We start from the raw sequence: 6,000 nt of genomic DNA, 5'->3' as shown, positions 1-6,000 counted from the left end.
TGATGGAAAAACTTGCTACGTATTATAGTCTGGTCTGGCATGTGGTCTCATAGAGTCTGCAGCACCTCTGTCCAGAACATTCTGCCTTTTAGAGTCTATATTGAGAAGTCATGTTCTTCTACTGGGTGACGAGATTAAAGTGTCAGACTCTCGATCAACTAAGTCCAAGGCCTGGATGGCCAAGGACCCAAACACAAACTTCAGCGATGACAGGTGTTCATCAGGAACGGTGCTCACACTCCAGGATCTAGCGTCTAGCCACTCCAATTCCAGTGTTTAGTGAAACAACCTAATGAGCACAGGCTTTAGAGACAGAACCGTGCCGAGTAAGAATAAAAAAGCCCGCGGGGCCATACTTCTCACGCCATCCCGTGGGGTGGTGGCCATCTCGCTGAGGACCTCCTCCACAACCTCTGGCAGTGTGGCGGGCAATGCACGCCACCCACGTCTCTGCATCAGGGGTTAGGAGCACTGGCTGCTCTTCAAAAGGACCTGAGTTCAATTCCCAGCATCCACATGGAAGTTCACAGCTGTCTGTAACTCCCATTCCAGGAGGTCTGACACCTTCACACCAATGCACATAAAAAAAAGTTAAATAAATTTTTTAAAAAAAAGGAAGGTGGGAGGAGACACTGCCAGCTGCCACCATGACAAGCAGCATGTGAAGACACCAGTAAGCCACAAGCCACTTGGCAAGGTATAAATTTATGGAAATAAATTAATTTAAGCTATAAGAACAGTTAGCAAGAAGCCTGCCACGACCATACAGTTTGTAAGCAATATAAGTCTCTGTGTTTACTCACCAAATAGAATAAATAATAAAGTATTTTCCCTGAATTTGTCAAATGTTTATGAACTGCACATTATTAATGTAGTTCTTGACTGTATATATTACATATACTTATTGTATTTATTGTACATAGTTTTTCTTATATTACTTATAACCTTTTTTATTATTTTAGACAAAAAGGGGCAATGTGGTGATACATTGTGTGTCTTAATAAAACTTATCTGAAGATCAGAGGACAGAAAAAGCCACTATATTAAACATAGAAGCCAGACAGTGGTGGCACACATTTAACCCTAGCACTTTGGAGGCAGAGATCTGGCTGGATATCTCTAAATTCAAAGCCACCCTGGACTGCATGAGATTGTCTCAGTCTAGGAGAGAAACAGAGCCAGGCAGTGGCAGCACACACCTGTAATTCCAGTAATTGGGAATCACAGGCCTATAATCCCAGCACTTGCGGTCTCATGCATTTGCTTGGGAAGCACACACCCCTTTAATCCCCAGAAGTGATGGGGATGGCTGGGTGGAGAAAGGTATATAAGGGTTGAGGAGATAGGAACTAGAGCCTTTTCAGCTGAGGAAGCTCATTCAGCTAGAGGCTTTTTCAGGCTGAGGAGTCCTAGAGGTGAGACCTGTCTTATTCCTTTGTATCTCTGATCTTTCAGTATTTACCCTAGTATTCTGGCTCTGGGTTTAGTTATAAGACCATTTAGCAATTCATGTTACATCTATTTCCATGGGTTTGGAGAGATTACACTCTTAAGTGCTGATTTCTGAGTTTGAATTTGGTGAGTGGATGAAAACAAAGCAAAACAACACAAAAGTCCCCTGGTTTCTGCTTCTCCCGAATTTTAGAGAATGTGATGACTATGTGTTGCCTTTTTTACTTGCCTGCTCAACTGCTGTGTTCATAGGGAACACCTGTTTATGTTGGTGGCTGGGATGTATCCACAATTTGGGAGAGGGATGTCAGGAGGGTGTGTTCTGTGGAACCTACAGGAGATGTGGGAATAGGAGAAGGGAGGCTGCAAATGGTGATTTGTTGCAGCTCTTAGAATGACACTGAGAGATTTGGTCTAGAGAAACAAATAAAGAGAGAAGGTAATCTGTGACAGCCTACCTAGTTTTCTGGCAGGTATGGCCTTTGGTTGAGTAGATGATTCCGGCTTAAATTTGAGGACTGTGATTACAGTAATAAATAGGGGGAGGAGGCTAGGAGGGAATGGTCTGTGGGATCCACTGGATTTGTGTGGAGTGGGAAAAGGATGCTTCAGCTGGTGTTCTGTTGTAGACCTAGGGACAAGACTAAGGGTTAGGATCTAAGGGAATGGAGAGACTGTAGAAAGTCTGTGGGTAGCATGGCCTGACTGCTTTTAAGTGCTGGGCATTCTGTTTGGGGTAAGGTAGAATCTCAACGCAGTATGATATGAAACTCTCTGATGACTAAGAATGATGGACTTTTATTTCATACATTGATTGGCCATTTACACTTCAACTGTTCTGAACTATTTGCTTATCTTATTCATCTGCTTACTGATTATATTTTTGTTAGGTTGCTATATCTCTTTTTGAGATATTTATTTTAAATAGACATTAATTTATCTTAGAAGTATAGATAGAAAAGACTATTGCTCATTTCATATGAAGTTTCTTTCACACATTTGAAACACATTTTCTTTTTTTATGGGAATGTAAGTGGAACATATGCTATGGAAAGTAGAATGGGAGCACCTCCAAAAACTCAACATAGAGTTACATAATCCTGCAATCCCATTTCCTTTTATTTATTCAAAAGAAATGGAAAGTAGGGACTCAAGCCGGTGTTATACACTCATGTTCATTTCAGCATTATGCACAATAGCATAATGGGCAACATAGGCAACCCAAATGGATAAATAAAACATAGCATATACATAGAATAGGGCTGGGTGGTGGTAGAACACGCCTTTAATCCCAGCACTCGGGAGGCAGAGCCAGGCGGATCTCTGTGAGTTCGAGGCCAGCCTGGGCTACCAAGTGAGTTCCAGGAAAGGTGCAAAGCTACACAGAGAAACCCTGTCTCAGAAAACCAAAAAAAAAATTTCTTCGGGGTTGGGGATTTAGCTCAGTGGTAGAGAGCTTGCCTAGCAAGCACAAAGCCCTGGGTTCGGTCCTCAGCTCTGGAAAAAAAAAAACACCTACATATATACAGTACATAAATAAATAAGTCTTTGCTGGGCGGTGGTGGCACACGCCTTTAATCCCAGCACTCGGGAGGCAGAGGCAGGTGGATCTCTGTGAGTTCGAGGCCAGCCTGCTCTCCAAAGCGAGTTCCAGGGAAGGCACAAAGCTACACAGAGAAACTCTGTCTCGAAAAACCAAAAATAAAATAAAATACATAGAATAGACTATGATTCAACCTTGCAAATAATTTTTATAAATGCTACAATATAGATAAAACTCAAGGAAATTGTGCTAAGTGAAAGAAGCTAACCACAAAAAGATGAATATTGTGTGATTCTGCCTTATAAGAGATATCTAGACAGTCAAAAACATACAGGTGAAAATTATAATGATGAGTGACTGGGGTTGGAGGGACGGAGCAATATGCGGACACTAAATCCCACATCTGTAATTCTTTTTTTTTCTTTTTTCTTTCATAATTAATTTAATTTAACATATCAGCCATGGATTCCCCTGTCCTCCCTCCTCCCATCCCCTAGCCTTGCCCCCCATTCCTCACCCCATCCCCACCTCCTCCAAGGCAAGTTCTCCCCTCGGGATTCATCTCAGCCTTGTAGATTCAGTTGAAGCAGGACAGTCCCCTCCTCCCTACACCAAGGCTGAGCAAAATGTCTCAGCATAGGCCCTAGGTTCCAGATATCCAGCTCATGCACTAAGGAAAGATCCTGGTCCAACTGCCTGGGGGCCTCCTAAATAGTTCAAGCTAATCAACTGTTTCACTTATCCAGAGGGCCTGATCCAGTTCCGTGAGGGCTCCTCAGCTATTGGTTCATAGTTCATGTGTTTCCATTAGTTTGGCTATTTGTCCCTGTGCTCTTTCCAATCATGGTCTCAATACCACTTGCTCATATATTCCCTCCTCCCTCTTGCTGATTGGACTCCTGGGGTTCCACCTGGGGCTTGGCCATGGATCTCTGCATCTGCTTCCATCAGTCACTGGATGAGAGTTCTATCATGACAGATAGGATGTTCGGCCATCATATCACCAGAGTAGGTCAGCTTGGGCTTTCTCTCGACCACTGTCAGTAGTCTATTGTGGAGGTATTTTTGTGGATTCCTAGGGACCTCTCTAGCACTTTGCTTCTTCCTGTTTCCATGGGGTCTTCATTTATCATGGTATCTATTTCCTTGTTCTGCCTCTCTGTTCCTGATCCAGCTGGGACCTACTGCTCCCCTAAGCTCTCTTTTCCCTGAACCTTGCCCTCCATTATGCCCCCATATCCAGTTTTCTCATGTAGATCTAACACATTTCTCTGTCGTTGGGTGATCCCTATGTCTTTCTTAGGGTACTCTTTACTAGGTAGCCTCCCTGAAGTTGTGAGTTGCAGTCTGGTTATCATTTGCTTTATATCTAGTATCCACTTATGAGTGAGTACATACCATGTTTGTCTTTCTGAGTCTGGGTTACCTTACTCAGGATGATATTTTCTAGATCCATCCATTTGCCTGCAAACCTCATGATATCATTGTTTTTTTTTTTCTGCTGAGTAGTACTCCATTGTGTATATGTACCACATTTTCCTTATGTATTCTTCAGTTGAAGGGCATCTAGGTTGTTTCCAGGATCTGGCTATTACAAATAATGCTACTATGAACATAGTTGAGCATGTGTCCTTGTGGTATGATTGAGCATTCCTTGAGTATATGCCCAAGAGTGGAATAGCTGGGTCTTGAGGGAGATTGATTCCCAAATTTCTAAGAGAGCACCATATTGATTTCCAAAGTGGTTGTACAAGTTTTCATTCCCACCAGCAGTGGAGGAGTGTTCCCCTTGCTCCATATCTTCTTTAGCATGCTGTCTTCAGTGTGTTTGATATTAGCAATTCTGACGTTTGTAAGATGGTATCTCAGAGTCATTTTGATTTGCATTTCTCTGATGATTAGGGATGTTGAACAATTCCTTAAATGTCTTTCAGCAACTGAGCTTCTGTTGAGAATTCTCTGTTTAGCTCTATAGCCCATTTTTAAAATTGGACTCTTGGTTATTTTGATGTCTAATTTCTTGAATTCTTTATATATGCTGGAGATCAGCCCTTTGTCAGATGCGGGGTTCGTGAAGATTTTTCCCATTCTGTAGGCTGTCATTTTGTCTTGTTGACTGTGTCCTTTTCTCTGCAAAAGCTTCTCAGTTTCAAGAGGTACCATTGATTATTTCTCTCAGTATCTGTGTTACTGGTGTTATATTTAGGAAGTGATCTCCTATGCCAATGCGTTCAAGACTACTTCCTACTTTCTCTTCTAGCAGGTTCAGAGTAGCTGGATTTATGTTGAGGTCCTTGATCCACTTGGAATTAAGTTTTGTGCAGGGTGACAGATATGGATCTATTTGCAGTCTTCTACATGTTGACATCCAGTTATGCCAGCACCATTTGTTGAAGATGCTTTCTTTTTTCCATTTTAAAATTTTGGCTTCTTTGTCAAAAATTATATGTTCATATGTGTGTGAATTAATGTCAGAGTCTTCAGTTCAGTTCCATTGGTCCACATGTCAGTTTTTATGCCAGTACCAAGCTGTTTTTATTACTGTACCTCTATAGTAGAGCTTGAAGTCAGGGATTATGATGCCTCCAGAGGATGTTTTATTGTACAGGATTCTTTTAGATATCTTGGATTTTTTTGTTTTTCCATATGAAGTTGAGTATTGTTCTTTCCTGGTCTGTGAAGAATTGTGTTGGTATTTTGATGGGGATTGCATTGAATCTGTAGGTAGCTTTTGTTAAGATTGGCATTTTTACTATGTTAATCCTACCTATCCATGAGCATGGGAGATCTTTCCATTTTCTAACATCTTTAATTTCTTTTTTCAGGGACTTAAATTTCTTGTCATACAGGTCTTTTGCTTGCTTAGTTAGAGTTACCCCAAGGTATTTTATATTATTTGTGGCTATTGTGAAAGGTGATGTATCTCCAATTTCCTTCTCAGCCTGTTTGTCATTTGTATATAGGAGGGCTACTGATTTTTTTGAGTTAATCTTGTATCCTGCTAC

At 41.5% G+C, this 6,000-nt stretch overlaps 1 pseudogene; it reads left to right on the top strand.

Moving 5' to 3' along the window:
* The first annotated feature begins 292 nt into the window (after positions 1-292).
* LOC102925000 (transcription factor Spi-C-like) overlaps positions 293-6,000 on the top strand; it is a 64,013-nt pseudogene continuing 58,305 nt past the window's right edge.

The sequence above is a fragment of the Peromyscus maniculatus genome, chromosome X, assembly GCF_049852395.1.
Source record: "Peromyscus maniculatus bairdii isolate BWxNUB_F1_BW_parent chromosome X, HU_Pman_BW_mat_3.1, whole genome shotgun sequence".
NCBI classification, from domain to species: Eukaryota; Metazoa; Chordata; class Mammalia; order Rodentia; family Cricetidae; genus Peromyscus; species Peromyscus maniculatus.
The sequence above is the reverse complement of the archived record's forward strand: the minus strand, read 5'-3'. Positions and strand labels throughout refer to the sequence as shown.